Source organism: Bos indicus x Bos taurus, chromosome 10 (assembly GCF_003369695.1).
Source record: "Bos indicus x Bos taurus breed Angus x Brahman F1 hybrid chromosome 10, Bos_hybrid_MaternalHap_v2.0, whole genome shotgun sequence".
NCBI lineage: Eukaryota > Metazoa > Chordata > Mammalia > Artiodactyla > Bovidae > Bos > Bos indicus x Bos taurus.
In genome coordinates, this window is record NC_040085.1 from 19,242,790 (window position 1) to 19,270,714 (window position 27,925).

The following is a 27,925-nucleotide window of genomic DNA, read 5'->3' on the forward strand; positions in this document are numbered from 1 at the left end:
TTCCTTGAAATTGCTTACATCTATTTTCTTCATTAAAAGTTGATCTCTAGATAACTTTCTTCTTTCCAATACATTTTACAAAATTCAACTCTTTTAACTAGTTAATTACTTGATGAATTGGCTATGTAAGTCTATTGTCTCTCTCTCTCATCTCTCTCTCTCCTTCACACACATGCGCGTCACAAACACACACACACACACACACACACACACACACACACACACACTCTTAAACTTTCTTTTCTGGAAAGTTGCTCTTTATTGGGATCATTGTTATTTGTACAATAGGGATAGAAAATCCTTACACAAGGAAGAGCATCTTCCTTTTTGGAATTCCAGACGAAAGCAAACCCACTAGGTTAATTCCCACCTAATATCACAGCAATAGTGCAGAGACTGAACTCTTTAGGATGTTGTATGACAGCTACTCTGCACACACATGGTGCGGACATCCAAAATTGAAGCCATCTGAAGTTAATTGGGACTAAAGTATAAAGCAAAGCCTTCGTATAAAAGAATTTTGTGAAACAAGGAAAATATGACTGTTTAGTAATTGCAGAGTGAAAATGCTCTATTCTCCAGGGTCACAGAAATGAGCAGGGAGCCACATCAGAAAGATTTAATGGTAAACTCCTATTAAACTCCTAGGACTCGTCAAGAAAACCACCAAATACCTTTGTGTTTATTCCAGTATTGTTTACTATAGTGAGTAAAACAATCTTAAAAGCTAGTAAAATGGAATTAGCCCAAAAGTATGATAAAATCACACATTGGAATATCACCATTAGAATGTGTGATGTTGACCTGTAAATAATGTTGTGAAATAATTATTTCACAATATACTGTCAGGTAAAAATTCAGATTAGAAATATCCTATAAGGTATGAATCTCTAATAGAGTTTTTTTTTTTTTTGACTAGTAAAATTGGTGAGTTATTTTGTTTTTAGCTTTCCTTCTTTGCATATTCTATTTTCTACATTAAACATACATAGCTTTGTAATCACACATAGGGAATGTGACCAGGTGATGACGTTAGTTCTGAGCAAACAGTAGGGTTTCATTTCTCCTTGGGGTGAAGATCTGTGGTAACAGTTATTCTATGCACATCATTCCAAGTCATTCATGGCACGGGTGAGGCAGGTCACAGGGAGGGTCCAAGAAGTGTCCTTTCATAGATATTTCAGATCCACAATGATGGCCAGACTTAGCAATGCATAAATATTTGTGCAGTGAACCTAAAACTCTGCCAACTCAGGTGCAGATTTAGTCAAATACTATTGAATTTTTTAAAGCCAAATTTCATACTTTAATAAAACCACTACTTAAAAGTTTTTTTTTAATTGGCAAACAATCTTCTGCAAGATAAAGAATTGAAGATAAAGGTATTTTTGATGAATTACACTTTAAGATATGCACTCTGAGCCAAAGATAGCATTTTCCTTACAGTGAGGTTTTCACTTCTAACCCCCATACCTTCTCCTGACCTTACCAAGAATCTCACTAAGGTGTTCATAGCTGGGGGACTCCACATGTTGACATCTGAGGCTTCTGTGGGGCTCCCTCAGGCAGTGGCATCACTGTGGTCTCTCAGAGCACAGAAATACACAGCTGAGCCCTCAAGCTGTGAGTCTGAGATGGTGAGGCTGATGGAACTCGTTGCTTTATGGAAGTCCAAAAAATACTGACCTTTTGTTGTATTCAGCTCATTGTAAGACTCCTGATGAATAAGGAAAATCATTTCCCCACTTGATGGTTGCTTGTACCAGAATAAATAATAAGTATAGCTATTAGCTTCATATGCACAGTTCAAGGTTACATCCTCCTTCTCCAGCACAGAAATTTCTGACCGATTTTGAGTTACTTTCTGGGCCATGAGGGATCCTATAGAGAAGAAAAAAAAAATCATATATATATATATATATATATATATATATATATACACACACATACATACATATATGAGAGAGAAAGAGAGACAGAAAGAAGAGGCTGATTCTCCTGGTGGAACTCAGAGGGCTTCAAGGAACAAACAGAGGATTAAGAGTTCTAATTCCTCTGCCAGTTAACCAACTCTCCTAAACCCTAACAGACAATAATAACCTGCCCTACCTCTACACATGGGAGCTGAGCAGAGCTGAGTCTGTTTGCGGTCATCCTTACCAGCCTTACCAAGGCAGACAGAGGCTATGACAGCTCTGAGCAGGCCAGGGAGCCCCATGCTGGATGTTCTTCCTCTGAGTGAAATGCCCTGTGGTCTCTCTCAAATTTGGTCGAGATGCCTGACCTGTGCCTGCCAGGGCACATGCACAGTGACTGAGCTGTGAGATGCTTCTGCATCAAAACAGGAAATGTAACTGGCTGATATCAGTTTGCCTGTGTCATGCCATGGCTTGTGGATGTGGTTGGTGATTGTAACCTGCCTATTTAGACTTGAAAGTCACTTGGTCATATCTGACTCTTTGTGACTCCAAGGACTGTAGCCCACCAGGCTCTTCTGTCCATGAGATTCTCCAGGCAAGAATACTGGAATGGGTTGCCATGCTGTAATTAAATTAACAACAGTTACATCAGGGCTGCATGCATATTCTGTCAATGCATCTAGGATAGACATACGTTCTGTGACAAAAACAATTTATTATGTTACAGTGACCTCTGAGAACAAATAGTCATCCATTTTTGTATAGCTCCTTTTTGGGGGAAGGGATCTGCAGTCCAAATCTACAGTGAAATAAGCTCGCAAGCTTTTCTTTCATACAGGAAGATAATACTGTTTACTCTCAATCATCATAGCTTTTCTTCCTACATTCCAAGGCATGGGTTTCTGGGGGAATTTACGCTGGATAAAGGTCTTTGTCTGTTTAATGCAATCATAGCAAGTTTCTGAGTGGACAAAATTTGTCCAGCTTTATGCGTCTAACAGTAATCAATAATGTGTGATAAAATAATCTTGCTTTTAAATATCCACCCTATAGTCAAAATGAGGACAAGCTCACCAGACCATGCATTCTTATTTCCTTATATCAGAAATGTAGCCCTAGAGGCTGCGTGCCACAACTCCTGAGCCCATGCGCTGCCACTACTGAAGCCCGTGCGCCTGGAACCTGTGCTCTGCAACGAGAAGCCACCGCACTGAGAAGCCCACACACTGCAGTGAAGAGTGACCTCCACTCACTGCAACTGGGGAGAGCCCAAGTTCAGGAACAAAGACCCAGCTGAACCAAAAATAAAATAAACAAATAAATAATAAAAGAAACACAGCCACTCAAAAGTCACAAATGCTTTCTCATCCCACGGCTGCAGCAGCTCCAGTTCAAAGGCTTTCACTGAAAACAGCCCCTCAACAGCGTTACGTCTCAGCCACATGCAGGCTGGTATGTGATTTGCTTGGTGCCTCTGTGTTGGTTTATGATTATGATTCAGATGATGCAGCTTTTAATCATCTATTTCTTTTCTCTAAATGAATTATTAATTCTGTGGCATCTAATATCCATCTTACATTATGAGAAAAACAGATTTTTTTTTAAAGTCAGTCTAGAGAAGAGAGGAATCTTTCTGGCTGAACAGGGGTGCTTCTGGGGATTGGAGCTTGGGTCTTCTTTAAGACTGACATTCGCCCTATTTTCCCTGTAGAGCAATTTCCAACCTCCTGGGTTTCTAGGATTAGACCTGAGTTTGACTAGTTTTCCTGAAAAATTCTAAAAGTAAACTAAACTCTGATCAAGGAGAGAATATACCTCTTTCTGCCTTCAGTCTCCTGCTCCCCTTGGGTTTGTGCTCAGCTCCCCCGCAGCCCTCTCTCACTGTGTCATTCAGAGCACAGTAGTACACAGCTGAGTCTGATGCTTGCACTGCCCATTTCTGCAGGTGGAAGGAGCTGTCACTGTTAACAAGAGTGGCCTGAAAACCTTCATGCTCTGGCCTCTGGTTTGTCATTGAGCCCTTCAGGAGGAGTTGAGGAGCTTTGTTAAGATGGTGGACATACCAAAAATGATAGGAATCTGAATACGTGGTCTGGTAAGTGCAGTTCAGGGTCAAGAGAGCCCCCTCTGAGAGAGTCACTGGGCCTTCTGTCTGGTTCACTGAGTCACCATTGGTCCCTCCTACAAGAGAATCACTTTGTTATAGTAGAAATGTACAGGAGGAGTTTTCAGCCAGAGAAGAAAAATAAAACTTACCTGTTATCATAGGAAAATGAAAAATCATTTTAGGACAAAATGCTACTTACCAAGTATTAAGAAGATGACAAGAACTGAGTGAGTGGCAGAAAACATTCTGGCAACAGTCCTTGTTCCCTAGAAACATCAAATCTAACAAAGTTAGTCTCTGGTCGGATGTTATAGAAGCTCCTCACTCAGAAACTGGGAACCTCTTTCTGCACAGCAGCAGTCATCTGTCTTGTGGCTACAGAGTAGGCAAGTCAAACCAGCTCCTGAATACAATGAGGAATCGCATCTGAAGGAAACCCCGCCCTCTGGTGGTGATTTTAAAGATTCAGTTCAGTTCAGTCACTCAGTCGTGTCCGACTCTTTGCCACCCCATGAATCGCAGCATGCAAGGCCTCCCTGTCCATCACCAACTCCCGGAGTTCACCCAGACTCACGGCCATCGAGTCAGTGATGCCATCCAGCCATCTTATCCTCTGTCGTCCCTTTCTCCTCCTGCCCCCAATCCCTCCCAGCATCAGAGTCTTTTCCAGTGAGTCAACTCTTCGCATGAGGTGGCCAAAGGACTGGAGTTTCAGCTTTAGCATCATTCCTTCCAAAGAAATCCCAGGGCTGATCTCCTTCAGAATGGACTGGTTGGATCTCCTTGCAGTCCAACGGACTCTCAAGAGTCTTCTCCAACACCACACTTCAAAAGCACCAATTCTTGGGTGCTCAGCCTTCTTCACAGTCCAAATCTCACATCCATACATGACCACAGGAAAAACCATAGCCTTGACTAGACGAACCTTTGTTGGCAAAGTAATGTCTCTGCTTTTCAATATGCTATCTAGGTTGGTCACAACTTTTCTTCCAAGGAGTAAGCGTCTTTTAATTTCAAGGCTGCAATCACCATCTGCAGTGATTTTGGAGCTCAAAAAAATGAAGTCTAACACTGTTTCCACTGTTTCCCCATCTATTTCCCATGAAGTGATGGGACCAGATGCCATGATCTTCGTTTTCTGAATGTTGAGCTTTAAGCCAACTTTTTCACTCCCCACTTTCACTTTCATCAAGAGGCTTTTCAGTTCCTCTTCACTTTCTGCCATAAGGGTGGTGTCATCTGCATATCTGAGGTTATTGATATTTCTCCCGGCAATCTTGATTCCAGCTTGTGTTTCTTCCAGTCCAGCATTTCTCATGATGTACTCTGCATAGAAGTTAAATAAGCAGGGTGACAATATACAGCCTTGACGAACTCCTTTTCCTATTTGGAACCAGTCTGTTGTTCCATGTCCAGTTCTAACTGTTGCTTCCTGATTTGCATACAGATTTCTCAAGAGGCAGGTCAGGTGGTCTGGTATTCCCATCTCTTTCAGAATTTTCCACAGTTTATTGTGATCCACACAGTCAAAGGCTTTGGCATAGTCAATAAAGCAGAAATAGTTTTTCTGGAACTCTCTTGCTTTTTCGATGATCCAGCAGATGTTGGCAATTTGGTCTCTGGTTCCTCTGCCTTTTTTAAAACCAGCTTGAACATCAGGAAGTTCACAGTTCACGTATTGCTGAAGCCTGGCTTGGAGAATTTTAAGCATTACTTTACTAGCGTAAGATGAGTGCAATTGTGCGGTAGTTTGAGCATTCTTTGGCATTGCCTTTCTTTAGGATTGGAATGAAAACTGATCTTTTCCAGTCCTGTGGTCACTGCTGAGTTTTCCAAATTTGCTGGCATATTGAGTGCAGCACTTTCACAGCATAATCTTTCAGGATTTGAAAGAGCTCAACTGGAATTCCATCACCTCCACTAGCTTTGTGCGTAGTGATGCTTTCTAAGGCCCACTTGACTTCACATTCCAGGATGTCTGGCTCTAGGCCCATGATCACACCATCGTGATTATCTGGGTCGTGAAGATCTTTTTTGTACAGTTCTTCTGTGTATTCTTGTCACCTCTTCTTAATATCTTCTGCTTCTGTGAGGTCCATACCATTTCTGTCCTTTATTGAGCCCATCTTTGCATGAAATATTCCCTTGGTATCTCTAATTTTCTTGAAGAGATCTCTAGTCTTTCCCATTCTGTTGTTTTCCTCTATTTCTTTACACCACAATCATATCTGACCTCAGTTTAGTTCAGTTGCTCAGTCGTGTCCAACTCTTTGCGACCCCGTGGACAGCAGCAGGCCAGGCTTCATTGTCCAACACCAGCTCCCGGAGCTTGCTCAAAGCCATGTCCATTGAGTCGGTGATGCCATCCAACCATCTCATCTTCTGTCGTCCCCTTCTCCTCCTGCCTTCAATCTTTCCCAGCATCAGGATCTTTTCCAATGAGTTGGCTCTTCGCATCAGGTGTCCAAAGTATCGGAGCTTCAACCTCAGCATCAGTCCTTCCAGTGAATATTCAGAACTGATTTATTTTAGGACTGACTGGTTTGATCTCCTTGCAGTCCCAGGGTCTCTCTTTTGAAGACCACAGTTCAAAAGCATCAATTCTTCATCGCTCAGTTTTCTTTTTGGTCCAACTCTCACATCCATACATGACTACAGGAAAAACCATAGGTTTGACTCTATAGACCTTTGTCAGTCAAGTAATGTCTCTGCTTTTTAATATTCTGTCTAGGTTGGTCATAGCTTTTCTTCCAAGGAGTAAGTGTCTTTTAATTTCATGTCTGCAGTCACCATTCACAGTGATTTTGGATCCCTAGAAAATAAAGTCTGTCACTGTTTCCATTGTTTCCCCATCTATTTGCCATGAAGTGATGGGACGGGATGCCATGATCTTAGTTTTTGAATGCTTAGTTTAAAGCCAGCTTTTCACTGTCCTCATCCTGACCTGCTCCTGACCTAGTCCTCCTGATGATAGTTTGTGGGGTACACACAGGAGACTGGGGCAAGACTCTAAGAGGAGAGCTCTAAACACAAACATGCTTTGGGAAACATTCCATTATTACATCCATCATTTTCTGTGTGGTATGGTATCTCTAGCTTTGCAAATAATGCCAGTTAACAATTTTCAGGAGGAATGGTCAGAGGGTTTCTTCTTTCCGTATGTCTCCATGATTCCCATGGGTCAGGAAAGCCCCCCTCTGCATGGAAAGCACTCCCTCCTCTCCCTAGACCTTCACCTGAATTCACTCTATTCATCCCCAAGACACAGCCCACACGCTGCTGGAATGTTGGAATGTTGCATAATGTTGGAAACATTATCTCAGTCAGGTCTCAAATAATGTGTGGCTGAGTGACCAGTAACTACCCCTGTGCCGTGTGCTCTGCTCAGCTGCTCAATCGCGTCTGACTCTTGTGGCCCTAAAGACTATAGCCTGCCAGGCTCCTCTGTCCATGGGATTTCCAGGCAAGAATACTAGAGTGGCTTGCCATGCCCTCCTCCAGGGTATCTTCCCAACACGGGGATTAAGCCAGAGTCTCCTGCATCTCCCGCATTGCAGGTGGGCTCTTTACACATCTGAGCCACCAGATCATTTAAGGCAGATCTCATCTAATGTGTGGTTGAATGAGCAGGTTATTACCCCTATCCATCATAAAATGACATATTTGTAAAATGAAAAAATAAATTGCTGTTACTTCTTTTTACTGATAAAGGTAGAGTTGGCCTTCCAACTAGAAAACTGGGCAAAATATATGAAACAAGTTGTGGATCTTGGACATCAGGTGGCACAGAGATAAGGAAAACAGGTGAGATGAGCCAGGACATCGCCCAGCTCTCTTCACAGAGGCAGCTTCTAGGCACCAGTGCATGAGGGATTTAACAAAAATGGCCCAACTATCTACTGTGAGATGGAATAATATTTTGGGGATCCTGAGGAACCTAGAATTTTGTGGACCAGTATACCAGAGAGGAGGGATGTGGGCAAAAGAGAAAGAGGGAGAGAGATGAGGGCAAAGAGGTTGGGGAGGAGTCACTGTGAATCTTGGACTGAGTACTGATCTGTAACTAAAGAGAGAAGACTCCATGAGTTTGGTAAACCTCCCTGAAGGGGCCTCCTCTGGGGCCCTGGACCCTACTTGGATGACAAGCCACCTTACACCTTTAGCCTCATGAGAGACAGGTGACCTTACTTAGGTAACCTGGTTCTTGAAACTAAGTAATTCAACTAAGTATCTTTTTTTAGAATGTCAAGTTTAGATGGTTAATATATTAGCCAGGCACTCTTCATTCCTGAGGCTCATGTGTGGTATTGATCTCTCTTCTGTTTGTTTGTTTGTTTTATTAGGGATTCAGGGATCTCAGTGGAAAGAACTGTTGGCTCAGTGTCTGTCAGCCTGTTTGTCTAGTTTCTTGTGCAATTATTTATGCCAGTGAAGCAAACCCAGCAGAAGATTTAATGGGGTCATTTCATAGCTTGTTCTTTTCTCTAGGATTGGGTTTATTTTATGCAAAGTCTGACTATATTATGGTAAGAATTGTTGCCATTGTTCTTTGCTGACATAAACCATTTTAAGGCATGGGAACGTGCGGCTGCAGACAGCTGTGAGGTTGCCTTACACGGGCTCTCAGGGCAGCGTTGTCAATCCAGTAACAATGGCTGTGACTAAGTCAGTTGAACTCAAGAACAATCTTCTTCAAATGTGCCTTTTTCACCTACTGAGATTTTCTCACCAGTTAAAATGAATTTTGTTAGTTCTTACCAAAAGTGGGATCATTTTTAATGCACATCTGTTTGCTGAGCTGTCTGTGCCAGGTCTTAGTTTAGGCTTGTGGGATCTAGTTCCCTGACCAGGGATCGAACCTGGGCCTCCTGCAATGTGAGTGCAGAGTCCCAGTCACTGAACCAACGCTCCTCCTAAAATTAGAATCTTGAGTTGAAGTCATCAAGCTGGCAGGACTCTCTGGCTCAGCAGATCACCTAGATTCTCTTAAACTCTTGTGCATTTTCAGGAATCCCTAGCTTTCAGCATTCATTCTGGAAATGTACAGGATTGTCTACAATGTGGAAACAAAAATCAGACACAATTTCTATCTCAAATTGCTTTCAGTTGATTGAGAAGCAGGTAAGCAAAAAAAAAAAAAAAAAAAAAATCCTATGCCCAGTCTGTACTCCCACTAGCCTGGACCCCAGTATGTGAAATGAGGGATCAGACCAAAAGCAGAGAACTGATGCAGTTACCAACAGGAAATAAAACCTGCTAGAATACTTTTTTTCCCACCGTTAAGATTTACTTTTGTTCCTTCATCTCCCTCTCCATTTCTGTGGCCTCTTTATTAAGCTGTTGAGCCCCCAGTGCTCAGGTGGCCAGCACCCAGTGTGCAGGACTCTAGGATGTTAGGGAGGAAGACAGTGCTTACCTTCAGGTGGGTGTCCAGATTCACCCTAAGTGATGATGGTGACTACATCTGCCAAGACCATAACTATTAAACCCTGCATGTAAGTAGTTGCACCAATAAAATGGGTTTCCCAGGTGCTAAGTGATAGAGAATCTGCCTGCCAATTGAGGAGATAAGGGTTCAAACCCTGGGTCAGAAAGATCCCCTGGAGAATGGAGTAGCAACCCACTCCAGTATTCTTGCCTGGAAAATTCCATGGACAAAGAGCCTGGTGGGCTACAGTCCACGGGGTCACAAAGAGTCAGACACCACTTAGCAACTCACACATGCATATAAATTATGAAATGACAATGTTTCCATATCCTGGCCACATCTCACAGACTGCCCAGCAGTAAAACATACATCTCTTCCCACCTGCTGTGCCCACCAGTGTCCTTCCAGAAAGTCTGCTCCTTGAAGTTGCAGACAGGAATTCAGCCTGCAGAGATGCAGAGGGGACTCTGTGCAATGGGCATGATTGTATCAGGGATGCAGAGCAGTGACCCAAGTGGCTCCACATCCTGCTCATGAGCAGAAGAGTGTGGAGATGTTCCTGCTTTGGGAGGGGGTGATACTTTCTCCTAGTTTCTTGAGCAGGTGAAAAAGCTCACTCTTCTGCTAAGATAGCTTATTCTAAGAGTACATAAACACTTTTTCCATGTGTCTGAAATGTGACTGATGAATTAATTTTCCCTGTTTTGTTGCTGTTCAGTCCCTAGGTCATGTCTGACTCTTTACGACCCCATGAACTGCTGCAGGCCAGGAGCTTTATTCTCTCTTTTCTTGACTTTTCCATCCCTTCTGGTTGCTCCAGAAATGCTCTGCCTAAGTAAACTCCAAGAGGAGAGCTTCCTGACAAGATATTCCTTCTGAAGGGCCCTGTGGATCAGAGCAGCTCACTTTGTAAATATTGCAGGAGTTGTGTGTCCTTCCCTGTCCTTTACTATCTCCCAGAGTTTGCTAAACTCATGTCCATTGAGTCAGTGATGCCATCAAACCATCTTATCCTCTGTCACCTCCTTATCCTCTTGCCCTCAATCTTTCCCAGCATCAGGGTCTTCTCCAGTGAATTGGTTCTTCACATCAGGTGCCAAAATATTGGAACTTCAACTTCAGCATCAGTCCTTCCAATGAATTTTCAGGATTGATATCCTTTAGGATTGACTCGTTTGATCTCCTTGCAGTCCAAGGGACTCTCAAGAGTCTTCTCCAACACCACAGCTAGAAAGCATCAATTCTTTGTCACTCAGCCTTCTTTATGGTCCAACTCTCACATCCATACATGATTACTGGGAAAACCATAGCTCTGACTGTATGGACCTTTGTGGGTAAAATAATGTCTCTGCTTTTTAATATGCTGTCTAGGCTGATCATAGCTTTTCTTCCAAGGAGCAAGCATCTTTCAATTTCATGGCCACAGTCACCATTTGTAGTGATTTTGAAGCCCAAGAAAATTAAATCTGTCACTGTTTCCACATTTTCCCCATCTATTTGCCGTAAAGTGATGGGACCAGATGCCATAATCTTAGATTTTTTAATGTTGAGTTTTAATTCAGCTTTTTCACTCTCCTCTTTCACCTGCATCAAAAGGTTCTTTAGTTTCTTTTCACTTTCTGCCATCAGAGTGGAATCATCTGCATATCACTGAGGTTGTTTATATTTCTCCTGGCAATCTTGATTCCAGCTTATGAGTCATCCAGCCCTGCATTTCACATGATGTACTCCACATATAAGTTAAATAAGCAGGGTGACAATATATGGCCTTGACGTACTCCTTTCCCAATTTTGAACCAGTCATTGTTCCATGTCCAGTACTAACTGTTGCTTCTTGTCCTGCATACAGGTTTCTTGGGTATCCCCATCTCTTTAAGAATTTTCCACAGTTTGTTGTGATTCACACAGTCAAAGGCTTTAGCATAGTCAATGAAGCAGATTTTTTTAAATTACCTTGCTTTTTCTGTGATCCAGCAGATATTGGATCTGCTCTGGTTCCTCTGTCTTTTCTAAACTTGACTGTACATCTGAAGTTCTTGATTCATGTACTGTTGAGGCATAGCTTGGAGGATTTTGAGCATAATCTTGCTCGCATGTGAAATGAGTGCACTTGTATGGTAATTTGAACATTCTCTGGCATTCATTCCCTGAGATGAGGTTACTAGCAAAGAGAATATCCTGTACCCAGTTTGAATACAAACAATACACACAACACCTGCGATATTTACAGAGTGGGCTGCTCTGATCCACAAGGCTCTTGACAGAAGGAATATCTTCTCAGAAACTCTCCTCTCAGAACTTACTTAGGCAGCAGCATTTCTGGAGCAACCAGAAGGGATGGAAAAGTCAAGGAAAGAGAGAATAAAGCTCCAGTACCTGAAGATGGAGTGTCTGCAGGTGAAACTCAGCAGGATACACAATCTTGGCCTGAATTTTAAAAACCAGAAATTAGCTTCCAGGTCACACAGTCATCCATTAACAATGTGCCCTGGAATTTTCATTAAAACATTGTGAAATATTTCAACACATATAAACTGAATTGTCATTGAAGAGTTAATGTCACTTTAAGGGATTCTATGCCACCTAGGGGATATCAATGGGCTGAAAATAGGCATTTCTGGAGAAAAGCGGTTAGGTTCCTCTTTACACTGTCTTGCCCCAGATTCCTTGCAGGGCAAGCCAAGAATTTCAAGGTCCTTGGCTCTGAGTATCAGAGCTGGAAGTGCTTTGACAGTACCTCTGGAGAGAGAAACAACACCCTTTTTCAGGGCTGCCCAGAGCCAGAGCCCCATCTGCACTCTGGGTTTGTGTTCAGCTCCCCCGCAGCCCTCTCTTACTGTGTCACTCAGAGCACAGTGGTACACAGCCGAGTCTGATGCTTGCACTGCCCATTTCTACAGGTGGAAGGAGCTGTCACGCTTAACAAGAGTGGCCTGAAAACCTTCATGCTCTACCTTCTCGTCTGCTGTTAAGCCCTTCAGGAGGAGTTGAGGAGCTTTGTTGAGATGCTGGACGTACCAGAAAAGATAGGGATCTGAATACTTGGTCTGGTAAGTGCAGTTCAGGGTCATGGGAGCCCCCTCTGAGACAGTCACTGGGCCTTCTGTCTGGTTCACTGAGTCACCATTGGTACTTCCTGGAAGAGAATCACTTTGTTACCGTAGAAATGTACAGGAGGAGAGTTTTCAGCCAGAGAAGAAAAATAAAACTTACCAATAATTATAAGAAAGTGTAAAATCATTAACATTTAGAATAAAATGTTACTTACGGAATATTAAGATGATCAGAAGAACCGAGTGGCAGAATGCATGTTCGCAAAAGAAAACGATCCTTGTTCCCTGGCATAAAACAGCCTAACAAATCTAGTCTCCATCTGGATGTTACAGAAACTCCTCGCTCAGAAACTGAGAGCCCCTTTCTGTACTGCAGCAATATTCTGTCTTGTGGCTACAAAGCAGGCAAGTGAAACCAGCTCCTGAATACAATGAGGAACCGCATCTGAAGGAAGCCCCGCCCTCTGGTGGTGATCGTGAAAATTGCACCACAGTCCGGTCTGACCTATTCCTCCTGATAATATCTTGTGGGGTACATACAGGAGAATGGGACAGGACCCTAAGAAGAGTCCTATACATAAGCGTGCTTAGGGAAATATTCTATTATTACTTCCATAATTTTTTGCATGGTACAGGTATCTCTAGCTTCGCAAGAAACCCCAGTTACAATTTCTAGATGGAATAGTCAGAGGTTTCTTCCATGCATATGCCTCCAAGATTCCCATGGGTCAGAGAAAGACCCTCTGTATGGAAAGTGCTTCCTCCTCAACTCAAGACATTTCTCTGAAGTAGTTATATTCATGTTGACTCTGTCAACATGCCGTGGAGAAAATGTTTTGTAAGGCAGGTGTCAAATAATGTGCAGTTAAGTGATAAGGTTATTATACCGATTTATCATGGAATGACAAATTTGTAAAACACAGCAAAAATAAAATATGTGACTTCTTTTTCACTGATAACAGTAGAGTTGACCTCCAATTGGAAAACTATTTTTGGACCTTGTACATCAGGTAGCACAGAGATAAGGAAAACAGATGACATGAGCACTAACATGGCCCAGCTTACTTCATGGAGGCAGCTTCCAGGCACCAGTGCATGAGGGATTTACCAAAAATAGTGCAGCTGTCTCATTGTGGGATTGAGACAGAATAGGAGAACGGAGATCCTGAAATACCTAAAAATTGTGCACCTCTGTACCAGAGAGGACGAATGTTGACAAAAAAGACAGAGAGAGAGAGAGATAAGCGCAAGGCAGGGGTGGGAGCAGAGTGGGGGCGGGGGGAGTTGGGCCATCCTTGGATGATGGCAACCTTACACCTTTAGCCTCATGAGGGACAGGGGACCTTAATTAGGTAACCTGGTTCTTGAAACACAATCACTATTGTTTCACTTCTTGTCACATAGTTGTTTTAACTCGACTAAGTATTTTTTAGGATGTCAAGTTTAGATGCTTAATATGTTAGCCAGGCACTCTTCATTCCAGAGGCACGTGTACGTGGTGTTCCTCTGTCTTCTGTTTGTTTGTTTTATTAAGGATTCAGGAATCTCTGTGGAAAGAACTGTTTGCTCAGTGTCTGTTAGCCCATTGGTCTGGTTTCCTGTGCAATTATCTGGGCTAGTGAAGTGAGCCCAGAAGAAGATTTAAGCGGTCATTTCATAGCTTGTTTTCTCTAGGGTTGGGTTTACCTTATGCAAAGTAAGACTGTATTAATTATGGTGGGAAGTCAAAACATTGTTCTTTGCTGACATAAACCATTCTAAGGCATGGCAACGCTGCGGCTACAGACAGGGGCTCTCAGGGCAGTGCTGTCAACCCAAGAGCAATGGCTGTGACTTTTACTTGAATTAAGTCCGCTTTGTTTATTTTTGTTTTTATTTCCAATACTCTAGGAGGTAGGTCAAAGAGAATCATGCTGTGATGTATGTCAAAGAGTGTACTGCCTATGTTTTCCTCTAAGAGTTTTATGGATTCTGGCCTTCATTTAAGTCGTTAATCCATTTTGAGTTTATTTTGTGTTCGGTGTTGGGAAGGGTTCTAGTGTCATCCTTTTCCTGTAGCTTTCCAATTGTCTTCCAATTAAAATTAAACATTTCTAAATGGCAATGACCAAGTCAGTTGAACAAGAGCAATCTTCTTCAAATGATACCTGTTAGTGGACATAGAATTTCTCAACAGTCAAAATGACCTGTTTTTTTAAAATTAGGGTATTTTTTTAATGCACGGCTGTTTGCTGAGCTGTTCTGTTTCGTTTTTGTTTTTGGCTGTACCGGGTCTTAATTTCGGCTTGTGAGATCTAGTTCCCTGATCAAGGATCAAACTCAGGCCCCCAGCATTGGGACCGTAGAGTCCTATCCCCTGGACCAAAGTTCCCCCTAAAATTAAGGTCTTGAGTCAAGTTCTCATGCTGGCAGGACTCTCTGGCTCAGTGGATCACTGAGGTTCTCTTAAACTTTTGTGTATGTTCAGGAATCCCTAGGCTCCAGCATTCATTCTGGAAACTTACAGAGTTGTCTACAGCATGGAAACCAAAACCAGACATGATTCCTATCTCAAACTGCTTTCAGTTGACTGAGGAACAGGTAAAAAAAAAAAAAAAAGTCCTCTGCCCTGTCTGTAGTCCCACTAGCCTGGACCCACACATGTAGAATGAGGGATCAGACCGGAAGTAGAGGGCTGACACAGTTACATCCAGGGGAATAATACCTGCTTGGATACTTTCTTTTCATTGTTCAGATTTCGTTTTGTTTTTTCATCTCCCTCTCCCTTGCTATGCCCTGTTTATCAAGATGTTGAAGCCCCAGTGCTCAGGTGTCCAACACCCAGTGTGCAGGACTCTAGGTTGTTTGAAGGAAAACTGTGTTTACCTTTAGGTGGGTGTTCAGACATCCCTCCTGTTAAATAAGAATGGGGACTACATCCTCCAGGAATATTAAAACCATTATAACTATTAAATTCTGCATTTTTATAGTTGTGCCTATAAATTTTTAAATGACAATGATTCAGTGTTTATGCCACATCTCCTAGACTGCCCAGAAATAAAACATGTATCTCTTTTCTCCTTCTGTGTCCCCCACTGTCCTTACAGAAAGTCTGGCCCCGAAGTTGCAGACAAGAGTTCAGCCTGCAGAGATGCAGAGGGTAAACTCTGCAATGGGCCCAATTGTAGCGGAGATGCAGAGCACTGACCCAAGTGGCTCCACATTTCTGCTCATGAGCAGAGGAGTGGGGAGATGTTCCTGCTTTGGGAGGGGGTGATACTTTTTCCTAGTTTCTTGGAGCAGGTGAAAAACTCAGTCCACCCCAACAGCAGTCTGCCTTCAAACTGGATTCAGGATGAGAATATCCTCTTTGCCAGTAATCACATCGTCTCAGGGAAAATTAATTCATTAATCAATTATGTTTCAGATATACTGAAAAAGTGTTTATATAGTCTTAAAATAAAAACAAAAAATCTCTCCTTAACTTACAGAGATATTGTATCTCACAAGTTATCCAATAGCAGTATTTTTTTTTTCAGGTGAAAAAATGTCATTTCTTCATTATCTTTTATCTTGACATGTGGAACTTTGCTGAATGTTTAACTGTGTGCAAGGCTGAAACCGAATCAGTTTGAAGGCTGCACTGAATATTGATCATGTCTTAGAGCATTCTTTCATTGATCTGTCAACAAATATGGGAAAATACACAGCAGTTATATAGTCAGGGAAATTAAAGTGGCCCTGCCTGGCGCTGAAAAGGGCACTTTTATGTTAAGCATAAGTCACCTGCTCTTCTCTGTCAGGACCGGAGGCTTGTCTGGAGGGGCTGCTGAGAATGGGAACACTGACCACAGGGCTACCAAACCCTGTAGGCGGCATTTCTAACAGTGCCAACATGGCCCTGGCTTTTCACTGAGCTTTGGTTCCTTTCTTGAAAAATAAGGAGAAACTTTGTGTTATAAAAAAAAATGACATGAATGAAAATCTGATGTAGGTACTGGAACAAACTCTGCCTTTTATATAATAATAGTCATTAGTGAGTGATCCCTGCTGTATCAAGATGCCATAATATGTACCTGTGCTTAAAATTTTATTTCTATAAAACACACAGGCAGGTGTGTTTATATGTAATTTAATTTTATAATGATTTTAAACAATAGAGATATATGGATGATTTTGATTCTTAAGCCCATGAAGTAGGTTGTATTATTGCCATTTTACATATGAAGAAACTGATGCACAGAGAGGCTAAGGAACACCTCAAAAGTCATGCTGTGATGCAGATGACAGGGTTTGAATCCAGCTAATTTCAATTCATCATTTTATCAAGGATGATATCAAATGTATACAAAAGTGTTTGGGATGAAAGAACAAAGTCTGGGCCTGTCCTCCCCTCCTGCCTGCATTCCTGGCCCTTTTCCTCCTCCCTCTCCCATCCAGCAACGCAGAACAGTGTTCCTGAGTGTTAAAGGTAGGTGACTTCCCATGTCACTCTACTCTCTTCCTGCGCCCATGGCTTCTTATTACACTGTGAGCAATGTGAGCAGAACCTTGATAACTTCTACAACATCTAATAGTCCTTTTTTAAGTAAGGGAGGGTGTTAGGAACTCAAAAAGGATAGTGAACTAAGTGGTCCTGTGAGGGGAGTAAAATTTTGGAAAGGACTTCCCTGGTGGCTCATACGGAAAAAATATCTGTCTGCAATACAGGAGACCTAGGTTCAGTCCCTGGGTCAGGAAGATCTCCTGGAGGCAAAAATGGCAGCCCACTCGAGGAATCCTGCCTGGGGAATACCATGGACAGAGGGGCCTGGCTACAGTCCACAGGGTCGCAAAAGGGTTGCACACGACTGAGCGACTCACACTCACTGAACAGCAGCTTCGTAACTAACCTTTACACTTTACAGAGGAGGAAGCAGAAAGTCAAAGGGAACGACTTGCTTAAGGCCACACAGTCTGTGCTGTGACGTCCTTTCTGCCTACTATCCTGTACTGGAGACCACTACAGCCCCCTGGAACCTGAGCTCCATCAAAGCAGACATCACATCTGTCTTGCCAACTAATGTTTCCCCAATGCTTACCAGAAAACTAAGAATTAATGAATAAACTATACTGAAATTTCTCACACTGGGATCCATGCTGTGATGATAAAAATCACAGGGAAAAAAAACAGGTATATTTCCATGAGATGTTAATTCAGATTTGTTTGCTTTGTGGATCAGCTTCTATATTATGACTAATAATTTAAAATTTTATTTTTGGGCTATTCATGTTGTGAATGGTAAATCTGCATATTTTTAAAGATAAAATGAGTCTATATCAAAGGCATTATGCAATCAAACACGACTTTTGACCTCTACCCCAGAAGATGTTGTGCTCTTAGATATTTTTATAGAGAAGCTAGAAATCCAGTTTTCAATGTGATGTCTGATTTTTAAATAATAACCATAACTACTAGCTTCATATACACAGTCCAAGGTTGCAGCCTCCTTCTCCACCACAAAAAGTGCAGACTGGACTTGAGTTACCTTCTGGGTCATGCTGGATCCTGCAGGAAAGAGCCTTTACTTACAACCATGATGGTATAGGGGATGAAGTGGCTTAGGACCTAATGCTCCGATTCCATTGCCCATTATCCCTCCCTTTCAAGATGCATCAGGTAACAATGCTCTGCCCTCCCCACAACCTTGGCACTGAGAGAGGGGCATGAGTCCTGTCTCTGGCCACTCTCACCAAGACAGACAGAGGCTCTGCCTGCCCTCGGCGCACTGGCAACCAGCATATGGGCAGCTCCTCCCTACAGTGACGCGGCCTCTGCTCCATTTCAGATCCAGATCTGAATTCTGCACCCTGTGCTCAAGAAGTCCAGGCAGAGCTCCTGGGCTGTGTGATGCTTCTGCCCCACGCAGGAAACTGAGTCAGCAGCTGGAGGGCCGTTTGTCTGTGTCGTGTCACACACTTCCTTCATAGGAGGGAAATGCTAGACTTCTGCACATCAGTTTGTCGAATCAGAACACTATCAGACTAGAAATAAACAGTGGTAAAACTGAATCATGTTCAGTTCATTCTCCTCTGGATCAGAGAATCGAAAGTAACAATGGAGTTTCGACTCTAACAGAAAGGCAGAATTTTTCACTTCAATCTTTGTTCCTGCCTCCTATGGAATCTGGGAAAAGTTACCTGCAAAATATTTTGTTGTCTGTGAACGATTTCATATCATGCCTCTGAGTCACAAAATCTGTCAAGTGTGTGCCATGTGAAATAGCAGCAGGGGGAGAAATACATGTATATGTGATCACAATTTACATGTGTGTATGTGTGTAAACAAAAGTAAATTCAGAAAATTTTAGTCAGTGCCTAAATATAAGAATTCCTGTTAAAACTCAATACATGTATTTCTGAATCACCCCAACACTTCCAAACCACACCCATTAATTGTGGTGGAAATTGGGATAGGGAAAACCCTAAAAATACACAAATCCAGAGCCAAAGCATTATCAAAAGCAATAGAAATCCTATTAGAAATGCCAGCAGAGTTCAGTCTCCATTGATGTCTGTTCCCTGCATCACAGTCTTTAAAGTCTTTGCCATCTTAAATATTGGGAGTTGTGTCTCACTGCTCTAGACATAGGTCCATGAGAACATGTAAGACCAAGGTCATCAACATTTTAAATGTTATTGTTCTTCATAAGGGCTTTGCCTGGTAGCTCAGCTGGTAAAGAATCCGCCTGCAATGTGGAAGACCTGGGTTTGATCCCTGGGTTGAGAAGGTCCCCTGGAGAAGGGAATGACTACCCACTCCAGTATTCTGACCTGGAGACTTGATAAATCAGTTTGCTTAATGCTAGAGAGGAAGATGGACCAGTGTTCTTTTTACCCTCTCTCTCAGCTTTATCAGGTAGCTTTCACTTGAAAACCCTAGGAATTCGTGAAGCCACTAAAGCAAACACTAGATTTTAGGCTTTTTTATTGGGAGAAAATTGCCTTTGAAAGTTTCTGCTTTGGCACGAATTGCTAATGTGCTTAGAAAAGTCAATGAAACTTCCTCATCATACCCATATTTGTTGCTGTTTAGTCACTACCTTGAGCCCGACTCTTTGCAACCCCATGAACTGAAACCCACCAGGCTCCTCTGTCCGTGGGATTTCCCAGACAAGAATACTGGGGTGGGTTGCTATATTCTTCTCCAGGGGATCTGCTCGACCCAGGGATTGAACTCATCCTGAAGAAGATCTTCTGCATTGGCAGGCGGGTTCTTTACCACTGAGCCCCTGGGGAAGGCCAGACCCATATTTACTAATTGTCTAAAAAAAGAATTTGCTTTAAGATATACACTGTAGTAGAACAGAAAATGCTGTGTCTTACAGTCCCAATGAGGAGACATATTTGCCACACGAAGGGGTTTTTTTCTTATTTGAAAAATATAGTCCTCATTGCCATGGCAAAGACCTGTAATGTATATCCTCTTTAATATGGCTACTGAGGCTCAGCTATAAGCCCTGGAATAAGCAGATTATTCAATCACAGAGAATCTGAGCAACTTTATGTTCAAAGTCATAAAAGATGATGACTGCAATTTTTTGGCTTCAGTGTTCAGGAATATATACAGACTCCTGAGATTGCCCATTGAGTAAAGTACAGTTATCATTACTACATTAACTTATTTTTCATCAAATGAAAACTTCAAAAATTATAAAATTCTAAGAAGGCAATGGTATTTAACAAAAAAGAAACAGATTTCATGGTGGTTCTATCAATTAGCTTTTATGACTATTAGTCATACATCAGAATGATTGACGTCCTACCCAAGCTCTGCTCCTAACTGGTTATGTAACGGATAGGGAGGCCTGGCGTGCTGCGATTCATGGGGTTGCGAAGAGTTGGACAGACTTAGCGACTGAACGGAACTGAACTGAACCCTTGATTAAGTTACTAAAGATCTCTACACCTCAGTTTTGTCATTTGTAAATTGGAAGTTTCCTAGTATCTACCTGAAGAGGTGGAGAGGGATTTAAAATGCTTAGCTGGGGGGCGGTCCTAAGATGGCAGAGGAATAGGATGGGGAGACCACTTTCTCCCCCACAAATTCATCAAAAGAACATTTAAACGCTGAGTAAATTCCACAAAACAACTTCTGAATGCCAGCAGAGGACATCAGGCACCCAGAAAAGCAGCCCATTGTCTTTGAAAGGAGGTAGGAAACATATAAAAGACAAGAAAAGAGACAAAAGAGGGAGGGACGGAGCTCCGTCTGGGGAAGGTAGTCTTAAAAAGAGAGAAGTTTCCAAACACCAGGAAACACTCTCACTGCCGAGTCTTTGGCCAGCCTTGGAAGCACGGAGGGCAACATAATAGGGAGGAAAAATAAGTAAATATTTAAAACCCACAGATTACAAGCCCAACGGTAACTCCCCCAGCGGAGAAGCAGCGCAGACGCTTGCACCGGCCACTAGCAAGTGGGGGCTGGGCAGGGAGGTGCGGGCTGCATTGCTTAGAGTAAGAATCGGGCCTGAATGCCCCGAGGCTAATCAGAGTGAACTAATTTGGGCTAGCAAACCAGACTGTGGGATATCTACCACGCGAAAAGCCCTAAGACACCGCAAGGCCCACGCAAAGAACAAAGGGCCGAACAGAACTAGCTGGTTGCAGACCATCCCCCTCCGGTGACAGGCAGCCAGAGCCAGAAGAGGGCAATCACAGCCCCAGAGAGACATTATCTACCTAACTGCAAGCAGGCTTCTTTGCTAACTAAGACTTCTTGGGGTTCTGGGCAGTCATCATCCGCCTGAGAAGGTGAGCCGGTTGTACACCCAGAAAACCGAGCAGCACAGACGGGAGAGGCAATAAGTCGCAGTGACCGCGCTCGCCAAACACCTCATCACCAAAGCTGCTTGGAGCTGGGAAGGGCACAAAACGCAGGCCCAGTGGAATCTGCACCTCTGAGGACTACCCGAGTGCCTGAACCTGAGAGGCTTTGACCTCGGAGGTTCATGCAGCCCAGGGCCGGCCTCAGACGGTTACCCTTGGAGCAACCTAGAGCCTGAGCTGTGTGGGCAGGGAGGGTGCACGCGCTGTAAGTGGAGGCAGGCCCAGTGTGGCTGAGACACTGCGAGCACACGCCAGTGTTATTTGTTTGCAGCGTACCCCGCTCCCCACAGCGCGACTGAACAAGTGAGCCTTAAAAAAAAAAAGTGTCCACCACCGCCCCCCCTTGTGTCAGGACAGAAATCAGACACTAAAGAGACCACCAAACAGAAGAAGCTAAAACCGAGGGAACCACCTTGGAAGTGATGGGTGCAATAGATTAAAACCCTGTAGTTAGTACCAACTACATAGGAAAGGGCCTAAGGTCTTGAGAATATAAGCCGCACCAAGGAACTATCCGAAAATGAACTGACCCCACACTGCCCACAACAACACCAGAGAAAGTCCTAGATATATGTTTACTATTTTTACAATCATTCTTTGCTTTTTTTCTTTTTTCTTCTTTTTTTTTAACTTTTTTTAATTTTAAGTCCTCTATTACTCCTTTAATTTTCATTTTTATAACCTACTATTACTTTTCAAAAAAAAAGACTATTTTTTAAAGCAAGCTTCATATATATATATTTTTAAATAATTTTTGTGATTTTTTTCTTCTTCTTTTCTTTAATATTGTATTTTTGAAAATCCAACCTATACTCTAGAATTTTAATATTTGCTTTTTGGTATTTGTTTTCAATTTTGCACCTTTGAGAACACAATTTTCAGTACCCATTTTTACTTGGGAGCAAGATTACTGGCTTGATTGCTCTCTCCCCCTTTGGACTCTCCTTTTTCTCCACTAGGTTGTCTCTGTCTCCTCCCTCCCCCTTCTCTTCTCTACCCAACTCTCTAAATCTCTGTGTGTTCCAGACGGTGGAGAACACTTAGGGAACTGATTACTGGCTAGATCTGTCTCTCTCCTTTTCATTACCCCCTTTTATCCTCCTGGCCACCTCTGTCTCCTTCCTCCCTCTTCTCTTCTCTGTATAACTCCATAAACATCTCTGAGCAGTCCAGACTGTGGAGCACACATAAGGAAGTGATTATTGGCTAGCTTGCTCTCTCCCCTTTTGATTCCACCTCATCTCATTCAGGTCACCTCTAACTCCCTCCTCCCTCTTCTCTTCTCCATGTAACTCTGTGAACCTCTCTGGGTGTCCCTCACTGTGAAGAAACTTTTCATCTTTACCCTAGATGTTTTATCAACAGTGCTATATATAAGGAGAAGTCTTGAGGATACTGTAAAAATAAGACTGAAAACCAGAAGCAGGAGACTTAAGCCCAAATCCTGAGAACATCAGAGAACTCCTGACTCCAGGGAACAGTAATCGATTGGAGCTCATCAAACGCCTCCATACCTACACTGAAACCAAGCACCACCCAAGGGCCAACAAGTTCCAGAGCAAGACATACCATGCAAATTCTCCAGCAACACAGGAACACAGCCCTGAGCTTCAATATACAGGCTGCCCAAAGTTACTCCAAAACCACTGACATCTCATAACTTGTTACTAGACACTTCATTGCACTCCAGAGAGAAGAAATCCAGCTCCACCCACCAGAACACTGACACAAGCTTCCCTAACCAAGAAACCTTGACAAGCCACCAATATAACCCCACCCACAGTGAGAAAACTCCATAATAAAGAGAACTTCACAAACTGCCAGAATACAGAAAGGCCACCCCAAACTCAGCAATATAAACAAGATGAAGAGACAGAGGAATAACCAGCAGGAAAGGGAACAGGATAAAGGCCCACCAAGCCAAACAAAAGAGGAAGAGATAGGGAATCTACCTGATAAAGAATTCCGAATAATTATAGTGAAATTGATCCAAAATCTTGAAATCACAGATAAATAGCCTGGAGACAAGGATTGAGAAAATGCAAGAAAGGTTTAACAAGGACCTAGAAGAAATAAAAAAGAGTCAATATATAATGAATAATGCAATAAATGAGATCAAAAATACTCTGGAGGCAACAAATCCTAGAATAAAGGAGGCAGAAGATAGGATTAGTGAAGTAGAAGATAGAAAGGTAGAAATAAATGAATCAGAAAGGAAAAAAGAAAAACGAATTCAAAGAAACAAGAACAATCTCAGAGACCTCCAGGACAGTGTTAAACGCTCCAACATTAGAATCATAGGAGTCCCAGAAGAAGACAAAAAGAAAGACCATGAGAAAATACTTGAGGAGATAATAGTTGAAAACTTCCCTAAAATGGGGAAGGAAATAATCACCCAAGTCCAACAAACCCAGAGAGTCCCAAACAGGATAAACCCAAGGCAAAACACCCCAAGACACATATTGATCAAATTAACAAAGATCAAACACAAAGAACAAATATTAAAAGCAGCAAGGGAAAAACAACAAATAACACACAAGGGGATTCTCATGAGGATAACAGCTGATCTTTCAATAGAAATTCTTCAGGCCAGGAGGGAATGGCAGGATATACTTAAAGTGATGAAAGAAAATAACCTACAGCCCAGATTACTGTACCCAGCAAGGATCTCATTCAAATATGAAGGAGAAATCAAAAGCTTTACAGACAAGCAAAAGCTGAGAGAATTCAGCACCACCAAACCAGCTCTCCAACAAATGCTAAAGGAATATTCCATAGACAGAAAACACAAAAACGGTGTATAAACTCGAACCCAAAACAATAAAGTAAATGGCTATCGGATCAGTTCAGTTCCATTCAGTTCAGTGGCTCAGTCGTGTCTGACTCTTTGCGACCCCATGAATCGCAGCACACCAGGCCTCCCTGTCCATCACCAACTCCCGGAGTTCACACATACTCATGTCCATCGAGTCAGTGATGCCATCCAGCCATCTCATCCTCTGTCGTCCCCTTCTCCTCCTGCCCCCAATCCCTCCCAGCATCAGAGTCTTTTCCAATGAGTCAGCTCTTCACATGAGGTGGCCAAAGTACTGGAGCTTCAGCTTCAGCATCATTCCTTCCAAAGAAATCCCAGGGTTGATCTCCTTCAGAATGGACTGGTTGGATCTCCTTGCAGTCCAAGGGACTTGCAAGAGTCTTCTCCAACACCACAGTTCAAAAGCATCAATTCTTCAGCACTCAGCTTTCTTCACAGTCCAACTCTCACATCCATATATGACCACAGGAAAAACCATAGCCTTGACGAGACGGACATTTGTTGGCAAAGTAATGTCTCTGCTTTTCAATATGCTCTCTAGGTTGGTCATAACTTTTCTTCCAAGGAGTAAGCGTCTTTTAATTTCATGGCTGCAGTCACCATCTGCAGTGATTTTGGAGCCCAAAAAAATAAAGTCTGACACTGTTTCCACTGTTTCCCCATCTATTTCCCATGAAGTGATGGGACCAGATGCCATGATCTTTGTTTTCTGAATGTTGAGCTTAAGCCAACCTTTTCACTCTTCACTTTCACTTTCATCTAGAGGCTTGTGAGTTCCTCTTCACTTTCTGCCATAAGGGTGGTGTCATCTGCATATCTGAGGTTATTGATATTTGTCCCGGCAATCTTGATTCCAGCTTGTGCTTCTTCCTATATACATGCATTAATGTTATTTTTTATATGTACTGAAATTAAAAGAAAAAAAAAAAGTCAAAGCACCTTTAAAGCAAATTTCAGAAGGTTCTTGTGAGTAAGAAAGAAAATTGTGCCCCTATAGCAAGAGTCACCAACTGGAGATACATTTTAAATTTTTAAAACGTGAGTTTTTCTCTGGTTGTTAAAATAATGAATTCTAAATACATATTGTGGAAAATATGGAAAAGCATAAAAATCATGTGAATGCTATATCCAAGAAATATCTTTGACAATATTGGGGTATATATGTTTTTTTCCTTTTTCTATGTATAAATATTTTTAACAAAATTAGACTGCATGTGCATATATGCACAAGCACATAAATACATACACACACTTTGGGGTACCCTGGATTTTTTAATGTTATTTCTGAACCTATTAATAAGTATATGTAGAATTTGGATTCTAATTGAAAATATTCCTCAAAATATTCCACGTTAGAGATGTACTATAATTTATTTACCAATTTTCCTCGTGGTAAATATTTAAATTTTAGGAAGTATACTATATAAACACCGTTATTCAAAAACAGAGACATTACTTTGCCAACAAAGGTTCGTCTAGTCAACGCTATGGTTTTTCCTGTGGTCATGTATGGATGTGAGAGTTGGTCTGTGAAGAAGGCTGAGCACCAAAGAATTGATGCTTTTAAACTGTGGTGTTGGAGAAGACTCTTGAGAGTCCCTTGGACTGCAAGGAGATCCAACCAGTCCATTCTGAAGGAGATCAGCCCTGGGATTTCTTTGGAAGGAATGATGCTAAAGCTAAAACTCCAGTACTTTGGCCACCTCATGCGAAGAGCTGACTCATTGGAAAAGACTCTGATGCTGGAAGGGATTGGGGGCAGGAGGAGAAGGGGACGACAGAGGATGAAATGGCTGGATGGCATCACTGACTCAATGGACGTGAGTCTCAGTGAACTCCGGGAGTTGGTGATGGACAGGGAGGCCTGGTGTGCTGCGATTCATGGGGTCGCAAAGAGTCAGACACGACTGAGCGACTGATCTGATCTGATACATAAATCTGTCTAAATTTCCAGTTATTTCTTTGTTAAGGGTTTTTCCATCTTCATTTTTTACATGATCACTTGCAAAATAATATAAACCTACAGTTATTTCTTTAGACTAGCTTCTACAAAGGGGATTCCCTGGGTTAAAGAGTAGGAATATTTTAAGACTCTTGGTAAGTATTAATTTACTCAGTCAAACAACATTTGCAGAGTCCATACTTGGGTCAGGCACTGAGCTAGATGCAACATCCCCCTATGAAAATGGTCTTGTCAAAAGGAAAAGAATGTTTAAAGCAGTGACAGTCTTCATGATAACTGCTGTGATAGGGAAAGTACAGCATCATGGGGACATACAGGTAGGAAGACTACTTTGGTTGTGGGATTCCAGGAACATTCCCAGCTGGAGTGACACCTGAACTAAAACATAAGGGAAGATGGACGAACCTGGTAAAGACTGGGGCAAGTAGGAAGAGGCCAAAGGAACAGCTTTGGGACAGGCCTGGAAGCACCTGTGGGAGCACAAGTGGAGAGCACTGGGTAGATGGTAGTTCCACTGTTTGGTATAGAAACAAAAAAAACAGGGAGTTTGTCTTGTTTGTTTCTTTTGTTTGGGGAAGGGAAGAAAATGAAAAGCTAAACTACCACTTAATTTTAAGTATTTCTGGATTCTTGCAGGGAACCCAGTGAAACTTATTATACAATTAGAAAAAGGTCAGAGGAGGGAAGACTGAAGGGAACACAAAGTGGCTTCAGGGAGGGTGGTTCCTCTTAGAGAGAGAGGTCTCCCTAGCCTCCAGGCAAGGGTGAGTTCTCACATGGATGCAGCAAAATATAGCTCTCAGGAAAACCAGGATAATAAGCCGCCAAAATGCTTCTCTACCCCTACCTTCTCTAAAATACTTAACATTATATTTCAGAAATGAAAACTGTGGTTCCACAAGTAATTAAAAAAAAAAAAAAAGTTGGTACTTCCCTGGTGTTCCAGTGGTTAAGAATCTACTTTCCAGTGTAGGGTATGTGGGTTCGATCCCTGGTTGGGGAACTAAGACCCACATTCTGCAGAGCAACTGAGCCCATGTTCCAGAACAAGAGAAGCCCCCACATCTTATCAAAGACCCAGTACAGCCAAAACATTAAAAAAAAAATGCAATGTTGCTTAAAATAGAATAAAATGTTGCTTGATGCAATTTAACCACAATGTAACTAGATAGGATGATACTAGTTCCTTTCCTAAAAGCAGGTTTTCTAGTATATAAGATGGTATACAGGTTCAAGTGATGTGACAAAGACCAAAGTAACTTAAAAACAAGATCGACTGTATTTCCTTCTCATGTTGCAGTCCAAATATAAGCAATTCAGGGCAGATATAGGAGATCCATAGCTTTGGTGATGGCCTTAGTCCATTTGGGCTGCTATAACAAAAATACCACAGACTAGAGGCCTAAGCAACAAACATTTATTTCTAACAATTCTGAAGGTTAGGAAGTCCAGGATCAAGGTGCCAGTGGATTGGGTATCTTGTGGGGACCCACTTCCTGGTCTGGTGGTCCAGACCACCATCTTCCTGCTGTTCTGTCATATGGAGGAATAGGCAAAGGAGATCTCTGGGGTGCCTTTTATTTATAAGAAAATGAATTCCATTCAAAAGACCTTCACCCTTACAATCTAAGAATTTCGCAAAGGCACCACATCCTAATACCATCACACTGATGATTAGGTTTCAACATACAGATTTTGCCAGGACACAAACATTCAGTCCATAGCAGTGACTAAGTTTCTGATTGCTATGCCTCCCTCAAAACCCAGTTCTATTCGGGCTCCAAGACATAAGT

The 27,925-nt window shown here is 42.3% G+C and overlaps 1 long non-coding RNA gene across 1 annotated transcript; it reads right to left on the reverse strand.

Annotated features, from left to right (window-relative positions):
- Positions 1-245: 245 nt before the first annotated feature.
- LOC113899968 lies at positions 246-12,926 on the reverse strand. Its single transcript, XR_003513039.1, has 4 exons — positions 12,723-12,926; positions 12,473-12,590; positions 3,983-4,100; positions 246-1,881 (listed from the first exon to the last, which is right to left on the reverse strand). It is a non-coding gene; the product is annotated as an uncharacterized LOC113899968 (long non-coding RNA).
- Positions 12,927-27,925: the final 14,999 nt, after the last annotated feature.